Here is an 11333-nt window from a genome sequence, read left to right as displayed (position 1 = left end):
TCCGGTCCCAGGTCCGGTTTGGACCGGATGGTCCGGTCCCAGGCCCGGTCTGACCGACCCCTGCGCCGGCCTGTCCGGCGCCAGCTCCGGTTGACCGGGTGCCTCGAGGAAAACGCTGATGTGGCAAGTCATCCAACGACCATATTTCAAGAGACACTATATATACCCCTTCTTCTACCTCTGAAGGGGTAGGCACTACACTACAAGCTGTTCTTGAGCTCTCTCTCTCATACTCCATTGTTAGAAACACCAAAGCCTCAGATCTCCCTCCTCCACCACCCAAACTCAAATCTCTCCGGGGAAACGATAGAGGAGGACCCGATCTACTGTTCTACCAAGCCAAATCTTATTCCCCCCTTGTATTCATCAAGAAGCTTGCTCTCTAGGGTTCCTTGGAAACCCTAGGTGGGCAAGAGTGGTCCGGAAGCATCCGGGTTGTGGATTTGCTCCTGACAAGATTGTGAAGGTTTGGAGGCTACCTCAAAGTCTACCACTATTCCTTCGTGGGATAGGCTCCGGAGAATAGGGTGAGCCTTCGTGGCGCGGGGAATCCTTCGTGGGACCTCCACTCCTCCAAACGTGACGTACCTTCTTGCAAAGGAAGGGAACACGGGAATAAACCCTCGTCTCCGCGTGCTATCGGTTATCTCTAACCGAACTCTTTACTTGTGATTTAACTGCCTGTGAGAGCCTTCGTGCTCGAGTTAGTTGTATCCTCATATCTCACCTAGTTTGCATTAGGCTCACCTTTATATTCCGCAAAGCCTAATATTGCAAAGAAATAATTAAAATCTGTAGAAACCTATTCACCCCCCCTCTAGGTTTACCATCTCTGATCTTTCAGAGGCGGCGCGGCGGAGGTGCTCGACGTGGACGAGAAACTTCTATGCGATGCGGGACGAGTGGCCACAGCAGAAACACTGGAAGAAGGCGAGCGCAGGAGAAACGACGGAAGCGGGCACGCGGAGGAGACACGCCGGAAATGCGGGCACTCGACGACGGAAACACGCCGGAAAAGTGGGGGCAGAGAGGTGGTGGCGGCAAGGAGAACCGCCTCGCGGAGCAACTACCAGCGAAAAGAACGAAGTAGGAATAAGGTAGGAAAAAGGGTAACGAAACATATCACGAAAGCGAAAATGGGCCGAGCCCACGAACTACATCCCTTTAGTGAACCCAAATAGCAAACAACGTATCGAGTGGAAGGCTTGGCGGCTACTTTGTACGGAAACTGCTCGCTAGCGCTTTTGGTTCTGGGCCGGCCCATCTGCGGAGCGCACAGAGTAAAAAACCCAAATAAACAAGCCGGAGCTGGGATTCGATCCCGGGGCGTCAAAACGATGACCCGGTGGCCGCTGGGCTAGTGTGCTATTACCGACCAACAATGCTCACGGGCGTTGTTATCTATTTCCATTCTTCTTTACCATTATTTCTTTTCTTCTTTCTTATATTAAATATCTCTTTTTCTTCTTTCTTATTATACATTCTTTTCTACACGTACGGCTTCTTGTTATTTTATTTTATTATTTCCTACATTTTTTATTATTTTTCCTTTTCATGTGTTCATTTTTTATTTCATTTCTTTTTTTCCTCTCCGTGTAGGTAGTTGTTCTTCTCAGTCTAGGCCATTGTTCCTCTCCGTGTAGGTCCTTGTTCCTCTCCATGTAGGTCGTTGTTCCCCTCAGTCTGGGCCATCGTTCCTCTCCGTGTAGGTCGTTGTTCCCCTCCGTGTAGGTCATTGTTCCCCTCAGTCTGGGTCACTGTTCCCCTCTATGTAGGTCGTTGTTCTCCTCCGCCTAGGTCATTGTTCCTCTCCGTGTAGGTCATTGTTCCCCTCAGTCTGGGTCACTGTTCCCCTCCATGTAGGTCGTTGTTCCCCTCCGTCTAGGCCGTTGTTCCTCTCCGTGTAGGTCGTTGTTCCCCTTAGTCTGGGCCATTGTTCTCCTCCATGTAGGTTGTTGTTCCCCTCTGCCTAGGCCGTTGTTCCTATCTGATGAGGACATCCCTACCTCACTACTACCTCCGTCATTACCAACTGAAGATGAACCTGCTGTGAAGCTCAAGTCCAATGAAGTTAGGATTGGACCAATTACAAGGGCTCGTGCGAAGCTACTTAAACAACAGGTGAACTTATTCCTAAACGATACTTTGATTGATGAGAACTTTATACTGCCTAAGTCCTATTACTTGTGTATCATCAGGTATCAAGAGGAGACGAGCATCACACGAGGAGGAGAGGAGCAGCTGGACGTGAAGATGGACGTGAAGCTGGGCATGGAGCTGGACATGAAGATATCTCATGGACGCGCGAGGGAGGAGCGGGAGGAATGCGCGAGAGGAGAAGAAGAAGTCCAGGCCGGTCCAGCGCCCGGTCAGACCGGCCCCCACGCCGGGCCGCCCGGTCCCTGGCCCGGTCGACCGACCACCAACCGGCCGCCAACCGGAGGGAGCGTATCGTACCGGGCAGAAACCGGAAACTTCGCAGATTTCCGGTTGCCGCCCGGTTGACCGGACCACAGACCGGACCGGCCGGTCCTCAGCCCGGTCGACCGGATTCCAGACCGGACATGTCCGAGTCTGTCTCGACCAGATCTATTCTGGGTCGGTTTTACTTGTATCTTTCGACCAGAACTCGTCCCGGATGCCTATATAAGTGCCTTGGACGACCCCCTAGCTGCTTTAGACCACGTTTAAGAGAAACCCTAGTTCATAGTTGTTTGCTAAGCAAAACTATTGTTCCCCAACTCTCCAATTCGTTGCGATCTGGAGTTTTATGCTACTGAAAGTTTGTGTGATCTGCTGTTCCATTGGGGATTAGAAGATTACAATTTACCGCTTCGTGGTCGGCGGCTACGTGCGCAAGTGTGTGGAGTTGCGAATATCTTGCAGGGTTGAGATCTGTTGCATTGGCTACAGGAATCAATCGAGAGACTTCGTCGGCGTCATACAAGTTATCTACACCATATCATCGATTCCCTCCGCTGCATACACCATCGTGTTCATCACCACTGTCGCTTACTGAGAAGATCGGGCAACCCCTTATCATCTTGGTATCAGATTTCCAGTTTTCCTCGGTAAGCCATCCACAATCCACCCCGTAGTTGAGTTGTGAGTGTTTTCCTATACAGAAAAAGCCAAAAATATTAGGGTTAGGGTTTGCCATAGCCATAGCTTGCACTAATTTCGAGTTTTAGTTGCTTTTCGTAGTTGTTTTTGCGTAACTTTATCTTTCATCTAGTTTTTAGGGTTTGAGTTTACTCTATCATCTTATTTATTTTGTCGTCTAGTGTCAAGTTTTTGTTACTCCGAGTCCACATAGCGTACAGTGTGCTTGTTCCCAACCATAGACACAGCCTTTCGATAAACGTGACTAGGAACTTCCCCATAAGAGACTAGTTTTACCGCTCGACAGGCTGCTCATTAGGGTTTTGGTGCTTTGCATATCTTGTTGGCCGTGTTATCAAGGAGTTGAGTCCAAAAATAAATAAAAAATAGAAAAGAAGCAAAAAGAGCTACATAGCTGCGTGAGTTACAAAAAGAAAAATACAAAAAGAAAAGTGTGTGCTAGTTGAATTCAAGTGAAGGCCTAAGTTTTCTTTACTGCACCTGTAGTTGAGCAATCTTGTGCCTGTCTCGTTGAGCTTTGCTAGCGTCTCTCGAGTGCATTGCAACCTTTCATCCATATAGTTGCATTGCCCCATTATATCGCCTTGTGTGAGTATCATTGGTTGTCTACGGTCAGCACTAGAGCTTGTTATTGGTGCAAATAGGTAGCCCACCTACAGCCCCACATATATCCTGCTTAGTCGTGTGATTGTTCTTATACCCTTGATATTCGCTTCGCTACATCCGTGCACTAGTCCGTCAATCCAAGTTGGTAAGCAATACTAATTCACTTTGGAGCGGTAAGATTCACCTTTCTTATCAGTTTTGAGTGAGTTGTGAGAGTACCACCAACGATTTTGTTTAGTGCACTAACCTACTAATCATGTCTACTTCTGAGTTTGATGTGATGCAGAAAAAGCCCGACGATACACCAGTTACTTGGCGTGAATATGAGGGTCTTCGTGACCATCTGCAACGTGCAATCCGAGTTTCTAGTGATGTGTTGGACAAGGAAATGCAAGGAATACACTTGAAGGTTGATGAGGCTAATACAGTGCTTCATACCGTTCAAACATCCGTCACGGCTCTTCAAGCTTCTGTACAGGCGTTGACAAACACTGTTGCTGAGATACGTACTATGGTACAACCACAACAACCACCGCATGATGACGATGGCAGTGTGCAAGGTGACAATGCGGATGCTGCTGCTGCTCACGACATGGGACCTGGTGTTGGTCGTGGTCTTCCACATGGCATCAATCGCGGTTTTGCTGAAATTGGAGCCCGTCGTGTTCCTCTACAACAAGACGATGGTTTGGGTAAGCCCAAGTTCTCAATTCCCAGATTTGAAGGAGGTACTGATGTTGAAGAATATCTTACATGGGAGCTGAAGATTGAGAGATTATGGCGTTTACATCCTGATTATACTGAAGATAAGAAGATCAAACTTGCTTCCTCTGAATTTGATGGTTACGCATTGCGTTGGTGGGATGCTCTTGTTCAGAATCGCGAAGAAGATGGTGAACAGGCTATTATTACATGGTGTAGTATGAAGGCGGCAATGAGAGCTCGTTTTGTTCCTACCAATTACTTGCGTTCTGTGTTTGACAAGTTGACCCAATTGAAACAAGGTGTGTTGACAGTTGATGCTTATTACATGGAGATGGAGATGCTTATGCAGCGTGCCCGTGTCCGTGAGTCTTTGGAGATGACAATGCAGCGTTATCTCAATGGACTCAGATTTAATATCAAAGGCATTGTGCGTCATCACAAATATGCTACCATGAATGAGTTACTACATCATGCAAGAGAAGCTGAGTCACAGTTGGCTGAAGAAGCGCAACAGAGGGGCCGTGCTACAGGCGCAGGGCGCTACACGCCTAGGCCGCCACCCTCCACGGCGCCATCTACGCGTCCTACGGATGTTCCTTCTTCGTCTAGCAAACCGGTCTCCAATGTGTCTCACACAAAGAAGCCCGTCTCTGCAGCAAGTGGAACTGGTTCTAGTATGTCTACAGCACGCAACCGTGATATGCTTTGTCATACATGTGGTGGCAAGGGTCACTTCAAGAAGGATTGTCCTAACCGCAAAGTTATGATCATTAATGACGACAATGAATATGAAACTGGAGACGATGCTGATCCGGATGCTCCGGACGATGATGATTATGACAGCGATAGTTTTGATGCTTATCCTTCAGAAGCTCAAACTATAGTTGTTTCACAGCGTGTTCTCAATGTGCAGCCTAGTGCATCTACGCAGCGCTGCAATTTGTTCCAAACAAAGGCACTTGTTGGTCCTGATAAAGCTTGCAAGGTTATTATTGATGGCGGAAGTTGTCGCAATTTAGCAAGCAAAGAGTTATGTGCCAAGCTGAAACTGAAGTATCTACCGCACCCGCATCCATATTATATTCAGTGGTTGAGCAATAATGGTGAGATGAAGGTGAGCCACATGGTGCGTGTTGATTTTGAGATTGGACCGTATAAGGATTCCATTGACTTTGATGTGGTTCCTATGACGGTGTGTCATCTCTTGTTGGGCCGGCCATGGCTCTATGACCGTTCTGTGCAACACAACGGCTGTGCCAATACATATCACTTGGAGTTCAAGGGCAAAAAAATTAACTTACAGCCTATGTCACCACAGCAGATTGTCAATGAGTCTCGTAAGAAGATTGAAGTTAATTTGGAGGATGCACCTCTAGATAGGCGAGAGAATTGTAATACCGTGAGTGATATAACGAAAAGTGAGCGAGTGCATTCCTTTGTCTCATTAGCCACCAAAGAAGACATGAGAGAATTTAGTGAGGACCCTACGGCCATGCCTCTTGTGCTTTTGTACATGGGTACGGTTTTGGTTTCTAACGACATGACCCCTCTTCCTCTTGGTGTTTCTAATGTTTTGCAGGAATTTGGCGACGTTTTTCCGGAGGAGGTACCCGCAGGACTACCACCATTGCGAGGTATTGAGCATCAAATTGACTTGATTCCCGGAGCTTCGCTGCCCAATAGGGCGCCATATCGCACTAATCCCGAAGAGACGAAGGAGATACAGAAGCAAGTACAAGCGCTACTCGACAAAGGTTATATCCGCATAAGCCTTAGTCCTTGTGCTGTTCCTGTTATTCTAGTTCCTAAGAAAGATGGTACTTGGCGTATGTGCGTAGATTGTAGAGCTATAAACAACATTACTATTCGATATCGTCATCCTATTCCCCGTTTAGAGGATATGCTAGATGAATTGAGTGGTGCTGCTGTGTTCTCTAAAATTGATTTGCGTAGTGGTTATCATCAAATTAGGATGAAAGAAGGGGATGAGTGGAAAACAGCCTTTACAACAAAATTTGGTTTATATGAGTGGTTAGTAATGCCTTTTGGTTTGACTAATGCACCTAGCACTTTCATGAGACTGATGAACCATGTTTTGCGTGAATTTATTGGCAAATTTGTGGTTGTGTACTTTGATGATATATTAATCTACAGCCGCACTGAATCTGATCATATTATACATATTCGACATGTTTTGCAAGTGTTGCGTGATAATCAACTCTATGGTAATCTTGAGAAGTGCACATTTTGCAAAGATAAGGTCATATTTCTGGGTTATGTTGTCTCTCAGCATGGAGTAGAAGTAGACGAGTCTAAAACTGAAGCTATTCAAAATTGGCCTACTCCCATGAATGTGAGTCAAGTTAGAAGTTTTCATGGTCTAGCTGGGTTTTATAGAAGATTTGTGCCCAAATTTAGTACTATTGCTGCACCTTTGAATGATTTAACTAAAAAGGGTGTTGTCCTTGAGTGGGGCGCAACCTAAGATCATGCATTTGATGAACTGAAACGATTGTTAACTTCTGCACTGTTGCTTGCACTTCCTGATTTCAATAAGCAATTTGAGATTGAATGTGATGCTAGTGGTATTGGAATTGGTGGTGTGTTGATGCAAGAGGGTCGCCCAATTGCATATTTTTCTGAGAAACTATCTGGTGCTAAGTTGAACTATCCAATATATGATAAAGAATTGTATGCTTTAATTAGAGTTCTTGAGGTTTGGCAACATTACTTGTGGCCAAAAGAATTTATCATACATTCTGATCATGAAGCTTTGAAATACCTGAAAGCCCAATCTACTTTGCATAAGCGTCTAGCTAAGTGGGTTGAGTTCATTGAGTCTTTTCCGTACATTATTAAGCATAAGAAGGGAAAAGATAATATTGTTGCTGATCCTCTATCTAGGAAGAATATGCTATTAACTCAACTTGATGTTAAAATTCCTGGTTTAGAGATACTATGTGATTTGTATGCCACTGATCATGATTTTGCTGAACCATATCGCCTATGTGCTCTTGGTAAAGCATGGGAAAAATATCACATACATGATGGGTTCTTGTTTAGAGCTAACAAACTATGTGTTCCAGAATCGTCTGTGCGTTTGCTCTTATTGCAGGAATCACATGCTGGAGGTTTGATGGGTCACTTTGGGCGTGAGAAGACGCTACTCATGCTAGCTGACCACTTTTATTGGCCAAAGATGAGGCGGGACGTGGATAGATATGTGCAGAGATGCATTACTTGCAACAAGTCCAAGTCCAAGCTGAAGCCTCACGGTTTGTATACTCCTTTACCGGCACCTACTACACCATGGGAGGATATTAGCATGGATTTTGTGTTGGGTTTGCCGCGTACTAAAAGAGGCCATGATTCTATATTTGTGGTAGTGGATAGATTCTCTAAGATGTCACATTTTATTGCCTGCCACAAGAGCGACGATGCGTCGCATATTGCTAACCTGTTTTTCAGGGAGATTGTACGTCTACATGGAGTCCCAAAGACTATTGTTTCTGATCGTGACGTGAAGTTTATGAGCTACTTTTGGAAGACGCTTTGGAAGAAGCTGGGGACGAAGCTGCTGTTCAGCACTACTTGTCATCCCCAAACTGATGGTCAAACTGAAGTGGTGAATAGAACATTGTCACAACTGTTGAGATCCATGATCAAGAAGAACCTGAAGCAGTGAGAAGAATGTTTGCCGCATGTGGAGTTTGCTTACAACAGGGCGGTACATTCTACCACTGAGCTATGTCCTTTTGAGGTGGTGTATGGTTTCAAACCCATTACTCCACTTGACTTGTTGCCTTTGCCTATACATGAGAGAGTTAATATGGAGGCATCCAAGAGGGCAGATTTTGTGAAGAAAATTCATGTGAAGACTAAAGAGTTGATCGAAAACAAAGGCAAGAGCAATGCTGCAAGGAAGAACAAGAAGCGCAAAGAGATGTTGTTCAAGCCTGGTGATTTGGTCTGGGTACATTTTCGCAAGGATAGGTTCCCACAGCTGAGGAAGTCTAAGTTGAAGCCTCGTGGTGCTGGTCCTTACAAAGTGCTTGCCAAGATCAATGACAATGCATACTCGATAGATCTTCCAGAGGATGAGTTTGGTGTCAGTAATTCTTTCAATGTTGCTGATTTGACACCATATGACGGAGAAGACCTTGGAGCATCGGGTCGACGCCTTTTGAAGGGGGGGAGATGATGAGGACATCCCTACCTCACTACTACCTCCGTCATTACCAACTGAAGATGAACCTGCTGTGAAGCTCAAGTCCAATGAAGTTAGGATTGGACCAATTACAAGGGCTCGTGCGAAGCTACTTAAACAACATGTGAACTTGTTCCTAAACGATACTTTGATTGATGAGAACTTTATACTGCCTAAGTCCTATTACTTGTGTATCATCAGGTATCAAGAGGAGACGAGCATCGCACGAGGAGGAGAGGAGCAGCTGGACGTGAAGATGGACGTGAAGCTGGGCATGGAGCTGGACATGAAGATATCTCATGGACGCGCGAGGGAGGAGCGGGAGAAATGCGCGAGAGGAGAAGAAGAAGTCCAGGCCGGTCGAGCGCCCGGTCAGACCGGCCCCCACGCCGGGCCGCCCGGTCCCTGGCCCGGTCGACCGGCCGCCAACCGGCCGCCAACCGGAGGGAGCGTATCGTACCGGGCAGAAACCGGAAACTTCGCAGATTTCCGGTTGCCGCCCGGTTGACCGGACCACAGACCGGACCGGCCGGTCCACAGCCCGGTCGACCGGATTTCAGACCGGACATGTCCGAGTCTGTCTCGACCAGATCTATTCTGGGTCGGTTTTACTTGTATCTTTCGACCAGAACTCGTCCCGGACGCCTATATAAGTGCCTTGGACGACCCCCTAGCTGCTTTAGACCACGTTTAAGATAAACCCTAGTTCATAGTTGTTTGCTAAGCAAAACTATTGTTCCCTAACTCTCCAATTCGTTGCGATTTGGAGTTTTATGCTACTGAAAGTTTGTGTGATCTGCTGTTCCATTGGGGATTAGAAGATTGTAATTTACCGCTTCGTGGTCGGCGGCTACGTGCGCAAGTGTGTGGAGTTGCGAATATCTTGCAGGGTTGAGATATGTTGCATTGGCTACAGGAATCAATCGAGAGAATTCGTCGGCGTCATACAAGTTATCTACACCATATCATCGATTCCCTCCGCTGCATACACCATCGTGTTCATCACCACCGTCGCTTACTGAGAAGATCGGGCAACCCCTTATCACTATCTGTGTTGGTCACTGTTCCCCTCAGTCCGGATCACTGTTCCCCTCCATGTAGGTCGTTCTTCCCCTCCGCCTAGGCCGTTGTTCCCCTTCGTGTAGGTCGTTGTTCCCCTCCGCCAGGGCCTTTGTTCCCCTCCCGTCTAGGTCATTGTTTCCCTTCATCTAGGTTGTTGTTCCCTTCTATCTAGGTTGTTCCCTATTGTCTAGGTTGTTGTTCCGCATCATGTTGGATGTTGTTCCCCTCCGTCTAGGTTAGTGTTCCCTCCGTTCAGGTTGTTGTTCCTCTATGTTTAGGATCTTGTTCCCTAAACTCTTGTTCCCCACCGTCTTCATGGTTGTTCCCCTCCACCTAGGTTGTTGTTTCCAGAGTATAGGCTATCGTTCCCTTTTGTTCAAATTATTCTTCCCCGTCCAGAATGTTGTTCCCTTCCGTATGGGTTGTTGTTCCCCTGCGTCTAGGTCGTTGTTCCCCAGTGTCTACGCCGTTATTCCTAATGTTTTTGTTCTTTAATTTATGTGAGGCTGATTTGATTCTACTGCCCTAAAATAATTGGCTAGTTTAATTTTCTTGTTTGGGGAGTATTTGCCGTGTAGACACTAGATTGTTTTCCGTTGTGTGTTGCCATATCATGTAGACACGCAAAGCTGCAACTGAAAATCAATAGTCTAAGCTAACACAAGTGCATGTACAACCTATATCGACCAGCACTAGCTAGCTGCAGCAGCACACATGATTAGATGCATGCATTGCATGCATAGCAACAATATCACACACGCATGCACTCCTAGCATGATCAGCTCCCATGCACATGCATGGAATTAGCGGCAAGGCCTGATACAAGTGCGGACTACACCCTACCGATGCTAGCTGTCAAGATAGTACTAGCGCTGTCACCAGCTAAATGATTCTAGTGCGAAGTGTAGGATAGAGGATGCGCGGGCGCTAGGGAGGAGGACCCACTTTATACTCGGTAGCGCGAGCAATTTCCGGATTTCCCCGCTGGCGGAAACATGTCCCATGAAATAAAACCATCTCCAAAGTCCCGCGCGGCAAAAAAACCGCCGGTTTGCCGCGCGCGGGCGCTGCCGCGCTACTCTAGCGGAGACGGGAAAAAGGCGCGCGCGCTAAATTTTTTGCCGCCCGCACGCTTTCGCGCTATCCCGCGCGGGAAACTTGCCGCGTGCGCTGCCGCGCGCTATAAACTTGCCACGCGCGAACGTGTCCAACTGCCACCCCTCCCACGCGTCTGTCTCCCTCCCCGCCTCTCTCCCTCCCGTGCCGCTCCACCTCCGACCGCTCCGCCTCCGCCTCCGACCGCGCCGCCTCCGCGTGATGCCTCCGCGCCGCCGCCCCGCCTCCGGCTACCACGGCGCGTTCGGGCGCGGCCGAGCGGCCGGTTCGACGCGGAAATCCGCTCCGGCGAGGAGCGGATCCGCCTCGGCACGTTCGACACCGCGCACGAGGCGGCGCGGGCGTACGATGCCGTCGCCTGGCGGCTCGGCCGCTCCCGCCGTACAATGAATTTCCACGACGTGTTCACGCGGGAGCAGGCGGAGATGCTCGCGCCGCCGCCGCCGGTGATCACGCGGGAGCAGCAGCGCCGATAGCGCGAGCTGGAGCAGCGCCTCCTCATCACCGAGCGCGA

This window comes from Lolium perenne, chromosome 5 (assembly GCF_019359855.2).
Source record: "Lolium perenne isolate Kyuss_39 chromosome 5, Kyuss_2.0, whole genome shotgun sequence".
In the NCBI taxonomy this organism is placed as follows: Eukaryota; Viridiplantae; Streptophyta; class Magnoliopsida; order Poales; family Poaceae; genus Lolium; species Lolium perenne.
This window is presented reverse-complemented; position numbering follows the sequence as displayed.